We start from the raw sequence: 11,984 nt of genomic DNA, 5'->3' as shown, positions 1-11,984 counted from the left end.
CAAGATCAAGTTAGTAATCACAAAAGAGATAGTGGCAGAGGCACTCATATTGCCCACTGAAGGAATGACCATGCGGGCAAGAGACAGGAAAACCGTAGACACAGTTACCAAGGAGATAGCTGCGGCTACATTCGCCGATCTTATCCACAAACAGGTGGAAGAGCCAGCCTGTTTGTACCATCCACTTCCATTTTCTAGCAAAAAGTCCACCAAGGTACACTACACCAAATCACGCGGTGGCCACCACCTTCACTCAGGTTCTTAAGTCAACAACAAAGCAGCCTGTGGACCACACGCAGTACGTCTTAACAACCTTGAAGGGCACCAAGAAGGAAGGTAAAATCACATACTTGGGCACGCCAAAGATGTTGACTAGAATAGTGAATGATGCCATCGGCATGGCTGACAACCTACCGCATGTGCCCCTGATCCAAATACATGGATTTTGGCAGCAAAACCCTCTCTACGAGCTACAAGGTCAGGTAAAAGGTCACAGAAATCAGATGATGAGTCAGGTGCTAATAGCTCACCAAAACGGCACAACAGCAAGAGCTCTGACAACAAAGAAAAGAGAGCTCAAAGAGAAGAGATGAAAAGGAAAGTTGTGGCTACACACCAAGAGGAGCCAGCTAAAAAAAAAGCGCGTTTTGAAAGAGAAAAACAGGCTTACCAGTGCAGTAGGCAAGCACAAGGGAAGGACCCAGAAAAGTGGGTACCCACAGGACTGAAAGGACCTCGAACAAAGCATCATACCAAAAAAGAGGCAGATGATCCAACAGAATATTTAGAAAGAATGTACCAAGAGGCCAGAGGCCTAAAGCTGAAAGAGGAAGAAGAACCTGCAAAGAAAGTTGAGGAAAGGGCTACACAAGAGCAAAGCCATGGATCTCCCCGACCCGCCTCACTGCCTCTGGAACAACAAGACCATCCCATGCCTAGCCCACCACCATCACCAGCAGGCAAAGGTACCAATGAAGAAGCAGAGACTGAAAAAGAGAAAGATTTTGAGTCCACACAACGAACAAAATCTACACAAGAAGCTGTCCACCCCGATGGACAAAAGGATAAAGCAGTCGAGCCAGAATCGGAGCAGGCTGTAGAAGAGACTCAAAAGCCGGAAGAAGAAACTGATAAGGAAGCAGATACAAAAAAAGAGCCTACCACTACACATGAGATGGAGCTCGAGCCAGAGAAGGAAGAAAGGCCAGCACCTGAAGAGACAGCAAGGGTTGATACAACACCATCCACTTCTACTCAGCTAGAAACTGCGGAGGTATCAAAGCCACAGGATGGCCAAGAAGAAGACCGACCATCTACCTACACACAAGAACCACCAACAATTACGACGTAGTAAGAAGCAACACACGAGGCTGCATGCACATCCCAACTGGCAAGACAGACGGAGTGGAAAACAAACGATGAAGTTATAATACAGGTCAATGAATATGCACACAAGATGCAGGAAATGATGTAGAGACTCCGTTCAGCAGCTTTGAACCGCAACACAAAGGCCAAGGAACTGGAAATGGTGATCGACGCTCTTCAAGGAGAGCTCGAAGGCAGGATGATTGCCATCACTGATCTCCAAAGGCAAGTGCAACAGCTGAAGGCAAAAGCGGATCAGCATCAAATATCCAGGGATAAACAACAAAAAGAAATGGAGGAGTTAGGTGACCTCCTCACCAAATTATCTGATGCCCGCAAGGTTATAGATGAGCAGCTAATAGAAGTCACGAATGAACTTCTTACCACCTCACTGATAGCTCAGAAAATTCAAGTGCAATTAGATGTTGCCAATGCTTCCTTGCAATATTTTGAACAGAGAATCAATGATCATGCCATTTTCTTACGGAAAATCAGAGAAAACCCAGCCGTGGCCTCGATCAAGGGAACTGATGAAGTGTACAAGGCACTTGAAAAGAAAAACAAGGATTTAGAATTGGAATTAAAGCTTGAACAATCACAGTGCAGAGACCTGGCACTGATGCGGGCTCAAAGAGAGGAGGAGCTCCTAAAGTAGATAAATCAACTCCTCAAACATGGAAAGCCGGACACGCCGGAGGAGGCAGGCACTTCAGAGCCACCACAAATAGACATTCCCTCGGTATCATTTGCTGAGTTTGAGATGTAGTTTACAACAGAGCCGAGTGGTGATGAAGATTTTGAGATTCACATCACAGATGTAGATACAGTGGAAGGCCTCTATGGATTGGAAGTTGATGAGCAGTGGTGGATGAGCAGTGGATGAGCAGTGGAAGGCCGCTATGGATTGGAAGTTGAGAGTTTTACACTCTGTCAACGGCACTCAACTCACTCCCAATCAGATCAACGCTCCATAGCACCAACAAGCCTTGTCGTACCCTCTCATCAAAGTAGAACTGTTACAGGTAAAAGAAAGGCTGTACAAGGATATGCAAGAAGATGGCACAGATAAACACCACCCAAAGTGGAGGTTAAGCTGGCTGAACAAGAATCCAAGATACCTGATTCTGTTCACAAGAGCACCTGCAGCCCTACAAAGAGATCCAACATTCTGTTCTGTACCCAGAGTAAGGACATAGCAAGCGCATGAAGTACTGTAGAAGAAGAGGCCAACTTGGCTCAACTTCCCCAGGCTGCTAGCTCCAGAGAGAGGCCAAGCAACGGAGGAATACATGGTGAAAATCGTAACGGGCGCCATGTCATACTTCAAGAGTCTTCCAGATCTCTCCTATGAAATGTTATATAAGATCTGTAGGATGCTACTCACATGCATACAAGTTTTCAATGACCCTGAGTAGACAGGAGCCCCATGGCTCTCATTCTTGGAAGGAAACAACGGCTTATGCTACGATCTGAGTGGGAAACCTTCAAAAGAAATCCTTTACGGATTCTATGCCAGATGCATGTTCCTGCCCTCGAATAATATGCTAGCCTTTGAAGAAGCATTCTACACTGGATTCTTCATCTGGCAAACAAAGATATTTGCATCGATGATAAGAAACCTAACATCCAGGTTTGTAGGCTACTTAGCGGTGGAGCTGAAGAATCAAGTCACCATGCAATTTCTGCAAGTGCCTGACAAAGAACAAAGTATAAGATACCAGAAGGCACTAGAAGCACTTAAAGACCGCCTCGCCCGCCGTCAACCCGGAGACTACTTCAGCCCACAAAGATGTGTCAAGGGACGACACAGGCGAGGAGGGGGGAATGTTAGCAGCAAGCTAACACGGACACTGTTTTTCGGAGTTCTCCTTGTAAAACAATTATTATTTTGATAAATTAGGAATATTATAACTCCTATTTTCTCGAATAAACTTTGTAATTAATGAGCCGGGGCTACAAGCTTCCAGATTCTATCAGCCAGTCATTTCTCAGCTTTGGTAGAAATCCAGATTACTAGTTTTCACCACCCAAAAACCTTGGCTAAGGTATAAAAGCCAATTTTTGTAAGTTTTTGGATAAGAAATACATAGCGTGAGCTAACGACGCTCACTTGTATCCTTCTTGTGCTTCCTACTCCCTCTCCGGTTCTCACATTGCGAATGCGTTTGTTGCTTGGTAGAGTCTAGAAGTCGAGGACTTACTAGGTCTATTCTCGAGAGGTAAAGAGGGTTGTGAGTGAGATAGCCAAAAGCATTTCATTGTTCAATTTCTCTATGCTTTTAGAGTGTTGTTTTGTCTTTTGTTTTGACTTTATTTTTTACTGTTTTTTTGTTTTTGTTTCAGATTTCATTTTAGTACTTACACTAGGATAAATAGAAACTACCACCATCAAATTTGGAATAAAAGATTGAGGGAAAAAAGAGTAAAAACCATATTTTGGCCGAAATGACCATAACTCTGAAATTTTAAAAATTTGATGGTAGAGACTTTAAACATGATCCAAATTCAAAAATTTGTGAATCAAAAGCATTAGCAGACTCTCTAGAAGCAATCTGGAAAGTTTGGTCACAATCTATGGAGGAACATGGATTGCGATCCATGTACCCTAGAGACCAATTTTGCAAAAAATTGATGAGTGACAATGAGCATCAGTGGGATATTGCTCTGATCAATTTTACTTGAAAGAAAAACTCAAAAATCACATCAAAATTGGTTGCTGAGCAAAGCTAGCAAAACAGGCATTTCAGACACAAAATTTGGGGTTTTTTAAGTTTTTGGGATTCAAATTCAAAAAGGGGTGAGATTTGGCTTCTACATGGCATAGAGAACCAACAAAACAAAATTCATGAAAAAATGTGGCCAAACATGGAATGTGATCCATGTACCTTATGACATTTGGGACTGATATTTGACAAGTACATCCCTGATAACTAGTGGAACAACTTTGCCAAAAGGGACAATGTCAAAAAAATTTAAAAAGTTTATCAAAATTGTCAAACATAGAAACTACTAAAAAACCACAGGGCAGACAAAAAAACTCACTTTTGATTATAAAAAATTTGTCCAAATTCAAAAAGAAGTGGTGGAATAGATATTTTTGGATGATATTTGAGCAATGGGTAGCTGTCATAGCAAGCTATAGAAGTCAGTTTTGGTGGGGCAAGACTAATCCAAATCCAGAAATTCTTTGTGAAGCAAGCTACAAAGATCATAAGCTATCAGTACACCAAAGATCAAGTCCAAAAGTGGTGGAACATGAATCACAATCCATGTACCCTTGAGGACTTTTTGGAAAGAAAATTTTATAGCTTGTAGCATAGACCATTGTGAACAAAAGTCTTCAAAGGAGTTTTGTGAAAAAAGTCCAAAAAATAGTTCAAGGTGAAAGCTCTAAAATAGACCTATCAATAAAAGAATGAGAAAATCATAGCGAGCGAATCTTGCAAAGATAGAGATAAAAAAAGGGGTGTGTGTGTGTTCGGGGGGGGGGGGGGGGAAGAATCTGAAAACACCAGTTTTACACCAAACGCGTTTCGCTTGAATTAGCTCATCAGTGGTGCAAAACTTAGGTGGAAGGGGGGGAGTATAAATAGGGGGGGCATGGTTCAAAAATCTGTACAAAGCCCTGTAGTCAAAATAGGATGGTGCCAATTGAAGGAGAGTTACTCCCTAATTCCTTTAGCAGGTACTCAATAAAGAGGGGGAGCTTGTAAGGGATGTACAAAAAAAGGGAGGCTAATAAAGAGTGTACCAAAAAAAAGTAATGGAGGGTTATCGGGTGTAAAGGAGTTTTAGAAGGAGGAGGCTAGATGAGGTGGCAAGGATCATGGATTTTTAAGAGGAGGAAAATATGGGGTGTAAGGTTCAAAAGAGAACGACCATCGGGGGGGGGGGGAGTTTGTGAAGCTCTTCATGGATTTTTCCAACTACCTCATTACCATTAGTTGCATATCCTGTAGGCATTGTATAAGTGCAAGGAAAATGAAAAAATCTCTCTTGATTAGCACCTCCGATTCACTTGTGCAGCATATGTTGCTTGCCTTGTAACATTTATATAGGCTAAAGTAGCATGCTCTCAAAAAGCATTGATAGTGGTGGAAGAGTGGCATGTGTTAGTGACATGAGGGTTCCCACGCAGCATATGCTAACTGCTAAATTGGAGCGTGCAATAATATATGCATGATTTGTCAATATGAATATTATAATCGTCTACTAGTCCACCACTAACTTTTAAAGTGGGACGTGCAATAAAATATGCATGATTTCTCACTACGATTATTATTCCCCTATAAACTTTATAAGCATCTAATAGTGCAATGAGTAGACACCACTAACTGCCTCTCTAAGGGCTCGGGAAACACTATGATTATTATTCCCCTATGAATACTATAAGCATATAATAGTGCAATGAGTAACCACCACTAACTGCCTCTCTAAGGGCTCGAAAAACATTATTTGTGGACCTGGCTTTGGAACCTTTTCACACGCATATGAACAGGCAAACTCTCTCTCTCTCTCTCTCTCTCTCTCTCTCTCTCTCTCACACACACACACACACACACACACACACACACACACACACACACACACGTGTGAGTAGAAAACGTGCACACAACCTCCTTCTTCACAACAAAAATCCACTTTTACTTAACTCCACTTTTATCTCAATTAAAATGTGGGATATTTATAAAATATATACATTAAACCAACACATAACCAATTCTATACCAAGTTACGAAATGAAATAATTTGAACCGGCTTGAGAACCTTCTTGCCCAAACTTGAGCCGGACTTTTTTCATTTTGAACCTATCTTTTCTCTAGCACCCTCTCCTCCCCCTCATCTCCCACTCTCAGACTCTCTCTCTCTCTCTCTCTCTCTCTCTCTCTCTCTCTCTCTCGCTCTCGTTGTCGATACTCTCACACCCCGATCCTATCTCTATTTCACAAGTATGTTTTTCTCTGTCCGTCTAATCCTTATTCTCTCTCCTTCCCTCGGTACTTATTTAACATACCACAACGCCACCTTAGAGAGCATACATATGAGTGAAATCCATGCTTCTATAAACTCGAAAAAGCATCACCTTTAGCAAAAAAACACGAATTGATTAACTCGCAAATAAAATTAACCCACCTTAAACCAATGCATAAATCTCAATTGCATAATATATAATAACACTCCATCACATCACTTTGTCCCTATGATACTCACACAACAAACGGTAACACAAAAAGAAAGTCGCGTTGTTCATATCTGCCTGTGCGGTTCGGGTTGACTAACCATATACCCTCACATGAGTTTATGGACATCTAATACTTGAAATCAAATCACCAAAATAAACCATAAATCATACATAAATGGCTCGGTTAACTCACGGCATCATATGGTACTCCCCTTGGTAGCACCCCTATACGTGTAGGTAAACTCGGTTGTGGACGGACTAATAAATCGCATACCCAAGGTGATAACGGAGACCTAAATAAATTTATCATCAAGTTCAATCAAGATTTTCAATCGGCTAAGTGGGTTTTCCCATCCGTTGAATCTATATAGTGGTTCTCCAAGGAGCTTGGGATCCAAAATTTTGACGTGTAGTGGACAACAAAGCTGTTCTTTGACCATATATCTTAGCTCGTGCATGATTTTCACATGACACCAAAGAGAGAAAATATTCTAAATGATGTGATTTATCTTTGGTTTAAAGGTTTGGGTTGATTCATAACGGTTTGTGATTTATTACCAAAACAGTGTTCCTACCGCTCTTATGACGTGAAACGAAAAGCGCTTTTTATGCACACACGTGATCATAAACACATCATGTGCATAAATCAACGTGTTAAACATGATGAAATAATCATGGAGAAACTTCATACACACTCGAAAAATCCATGCATACTCGTATATGAAAAAACAATCATCGAGAGGGTGTTTACATAGAAAAACGACATAGAGAGAGAGATGATGATGGCTATGGAGTTTAGAGCTTCTCACCGTGCTTTAGAATTGATTAGGGACTATCAAAAAGCTTCTTGCTTTGCCGCAAGAGAGTGGTGATGAGAGCTACGTAGAGGTGTTCACCACGATAGCTTTTGGAGAGCGCGTACACCGTGAAATGAGAGAGGAGATAGTAAGCAAGTAAGAAGAGAGAGTATCCTTCTTCTTCTTCTTCTTTTTCTTGTAAACGCAAGAGAAGAGCTTATGGAGATGGTGATGAAGAGCTTGAACCACTCCATATAATAAGTACGTATAGCCTTGCGGTAGTAGACGCAACAGACGGCACTGAAAACTGCGCACTGCAGGTGAATTTATAGGTACTGGGCAAGGTTGGAGTGAGCCCCAAGCAAAAATCTGGTGCTAGTTTTCCAGCAGAATAGCTGCAAGTTTTTAGAAACTTTGCTAAAAACATAGCTTGGCTTTTGGTGGTCAACTCTCCCACTTACTATTCAATTTTTACAGTAAAATTGATCAATTGAACAATATCCGGCCAGCTAATGAAACCTTGACTAGACTATGCCCAACCGTGATGTCCCGACATAATTATGACTTTTTTGTACTGCCTTGACGTATTTACTGATATTTCTTTTTATAAAAATAATTCTTGTAAAAATCATGTTTAGTCACGGTTCTTCTTCGGGTGATCATTTTTAAATATGACGAAGACTAAATATGTTTAGGTCATTCTGAAAAGCACATTGCTTTTCAAAAACACCGAAAAGCAAAAAAAGCTAAAAATAACATAAAAAGCAAAAAAATAAAATTTTTCTAAAATTGAACCACAGGTTCCCCTTACCCACTGGAATAAGAAAGCGGGCTCGCTTTTCACTAAAAAGCACTAAAAATCGCAAAAAGATAAAAATAGCGTGAAAAGCACTCGAAAAGCAGATTTTTACAAAATTGAACCATAGCTTCCTCGGAACATGCAGGTTAAGGATTTGACCCTGCTTTTTGCAATCCCCTAAAAGCTAAAAATAGCGGGTTTTCTCAAAACATACGAATCCAAGTTTGTGGATTTGTGGGAGCGATGGGTTGCCTCACTGGAGGAAGGTGAAGGAGCGCCTAATTTCGTGAAGAAGGACCGTTTCATTGCTGGCGTGTGGTCACCACTTAAAGAGAAGGTGAAGGGGAGATTCTCTGCAACGTATGAGTTGGCAATGGAGTATCCCGCGTTAAAGACAAGAAGTTGCACATGCAAGCAAGAGTCAACGAGTCAGCGAAATCGATCTCAGTCTGACTAACCCCAATGTGACTGCAACAATCACTCAGAGAACTCAACCACAAGAGGCATTAGAAGAGCAACAACACCTATTGAGTCGCATCACTACTCAGAGATTGAAAGTCTATCCATGCATCTGGTGCAACAAGGGCATGCACCTATCAAAAATCCAGAGCAAGAGAGAGGAAAATGAAGGCAAAACCAATAATACCACTGCTACAATTGTGGGGAGGATGGCCATGACATGTATTACTGCCCACATCCAAGAAGGCAGAACTTCAATAGAGGAGGAAGATAGAATCGGATCTCTCCACCAAGGGCGAGGCCACAGCCACCCAGGCAACCAATCCCACTTGTTCAAATCCCACCACCAGCCATGCAACCACAACCAGTCCCACTAGTTCAAGTCCTACAGCCACCAATGCAACCACCGTCACAATCACCACTTACACTCATCTTACGTCCACCACCAATTGGCAGTCGCACACTAAGTTTCATTGGTCTTGCAAAAGAGATCAAGATGAAGATAACAGAAGAAGGGTCAAGCGAGAATTTTGTTCAAAGGACTGAAGGAGTGGAACAAGAGGTTAAAGAATCAAAGGGTGCTACCCCAGTGAAGGAGGTAGGTCAAGAAAATCATGTTACAAATGTTAGTACATCTCTAACCTTGGAGGAAATAGACACCAAAGCGATCAATCGACAACATTGGGCAGTAAGGGTAAGAAGGTGTAAAGTGTTGATCAAGCCTTGTCAGAGTAAGAGGAATGCAAAGAGCATGGAAGATACAAGAGAAGAGGAAGACCAGCCTGTGAGCAAGGCTTTGCAAAAGATGGACAACGTATCAAGCAAAGGGGAGGGCTTTGAAAACAGGAGCATGTGCACCAACATGGACCAAGAACAGTGTAGCAAGCTGAAGGCATCCTGTATCAAGGAAGTTTCACCATAGGACCATAACGAAGAGGTAAGTATCAATGAAGGTTTGGAGATGGATATTGTTCCAGAGGCTTGGCAGACGAGCAAGACTTTATTGTGTAGTGTCATAAACTTGGAGATGGGTAATGCATCTAGTCTATTGAAAGGTGTTATAAACTTGGAGATGGGTAATGCCTCCAGTTTATGTGAGGGTGTTTAGAGTAAGTTTGATGATCAGCATGTTGCCAACCTTTTCAGGATGTTCCAGACTCCTCCACAACGCAGCATTGTGTTTGCATGGGATGCATCGGACCTATGGCTATGGTCAACCACTAGAACATATAGAGGTAAGATCAGCATGGAGATAAAAGTTAAGGGGCCATGGATAGACAAATGGCTGATAAAATGCAAGAATGAAGGCCTCATCCCCAATTTGGTGCAAATTTGTACAAATAGTGCATCCTCTCTTTGGAGAGAGGTGAGTGGATTACGCTTGTATTTAAGCCGCAAGGTATGCGGATTACTATCAACATCAGAAAAGACAGCTGACATGTTTGAGCACACCCAAGAGGAGCATGATATGCTTATTGTTTTTTCCAGTCATGGCAGTAAGCAAGATTTTGAAGGCAATTGGAGCTCACCACACCAACAAGGTGGCCATATATGGTGGATTCTTGGCACACTCTTGGGAATCATAATCTTCAGTTCTACCTTTGTAGAAGAACACATGCTCATTTTTCCTCTTGCTACTAGTGATTACAAATTTGGTCCTATTTGGCATGCAAATTTTATTGTTTAGACACTGCAGATAATAATCCTATTCTTTACATGGGATCCAGGAGGACACTGGCATAAAGTTTTGGAATCCATGGGCTTCCCATTTAATCAGCCCACACTATTCCAAGGAACAGGCTATCATCCGGACCTATTGCAAATTTTTGGATATCCCAAAAATCTCACCAATGGCCAAATGGAATGGCTAGTTCTGAAGGCAACTTGATATCGGCTCCTACACTTGCCATCACTCACAATCTTGAGACTCTCTCTCTCTCTCTCTTTGTCGGTGAAACAGCCCAGCGAACGCAGAATCTCTTTCTCTCTCTCTATCGTTTGCCAACACACACACACACACACACACACACACACACACACTCCTACTTGTACACACACACACACACACACACACTCCCCATCCCCTTTCACCCCCTCAAACCTCTCGTTCTCCTCACTCATGCCCTCTCCCCCCTCGTTCTGTATAGCTTTCACATAAACATTATTAAAAATAGTTTAATAATAAATATCTATTTTTCCCTTGTTCCCACACATATCTTTACCGACACACACACACACACACTTACACACCCACACACAAACCCACATACAACACGCACACACACTCACAACACCTTCACCCTCACACGGTTACATACACCCACACGCACATTTACGCACTTACGAGCATATGCACATACATACACGAGTATACGGCATGCGCACGCACACAATCAAACAACACAACACGCCATACACACACACAAGAAGGAAAAAAACCCAAGAAGGAACTTGACATCAACAAAGAAGATGACCAAATGCATGCAGTGGCGACACCAAATCAAGAAAGGATGCCGAAGGCATGCCCTGGTCGGCCCCGAACGCGCTACATCAACGCACTAGCAAAGCTTGCACTGATTCACCCGCATCTCGTCCATGACACATCTCCGCAGTAAGTATCCATAGGGTAATCTATCTTCTCCGTTTTCAAGCCAAAAATCTTGTATAAAAAAGAGGAGGGACTTGAGTCAAATAGAGACCCTATAAAGAAGGGGGAAAGCCCCAGAGTAAGTTTGATGATCAGCATGTTGCCAACCTTTTCAGGATGTTCCAGACTCCTCCACAACGCAGCATTGTGTTTGCATGGAATCTCTTTCTCTCTCTCTATCGTTTGCCAACACACACACACACACACACACACACACACACACACTCCTACTTGTACACACACACACACACACACACACTCCCCATCCCCTTTCACCCCCTCAAACCTCTCGTTCTCCTCACTCATGCCCTCTCCCCCCTCGTTCTGTATAGCTTTCACATAAACATTATTAAAAATAGTTTAATAATAAATATCTATTTTTCCCTTGTTCCCACACATATCTTTACCGACACACACACACACACACTTACACACCCACACACAAACCCACATACAACACGCACACACACTCACAACACCTTCACCCTCACACGGTTACATACACCCACACGCACATTTACGCACTTACGAGCATATGCACATACATACACGAGTATACGGCATGCGCACGCACACAATCAAACAACACAACACGCCATACACACACACAAGAAGGAAAAAAACCCAAGAAGGAACTTGACATCAACAAAGAAGATGACCAAATGCATGCAGTGGCGACACCAAATCAAGAAAGGATGCCGAAGGCATGCCCTGGTCGGCCCCGAACGCGCTACA

Source organism: Adiantum capillus-veneris, chromosome 15 (assembly GCF_014529385.1).
Source record: "Adiantum capillus-veneris isolate H3 chromosome 15, ASM1452938v2, whole genome shotgun sequence".
Taxonomy (NCBI): domain Eukaryota; kingdom Viridiplantae; phylum Streptophyta; class Polypodiopsida; order Polypodiales; family Pteridaceae; genus Adiantum; species Adiantum capillus-veneris.
The sequence above is the reverse complement of the archived record's forward strand: the minus strand, read 5'-3'. Positions refer to the sequence as shown.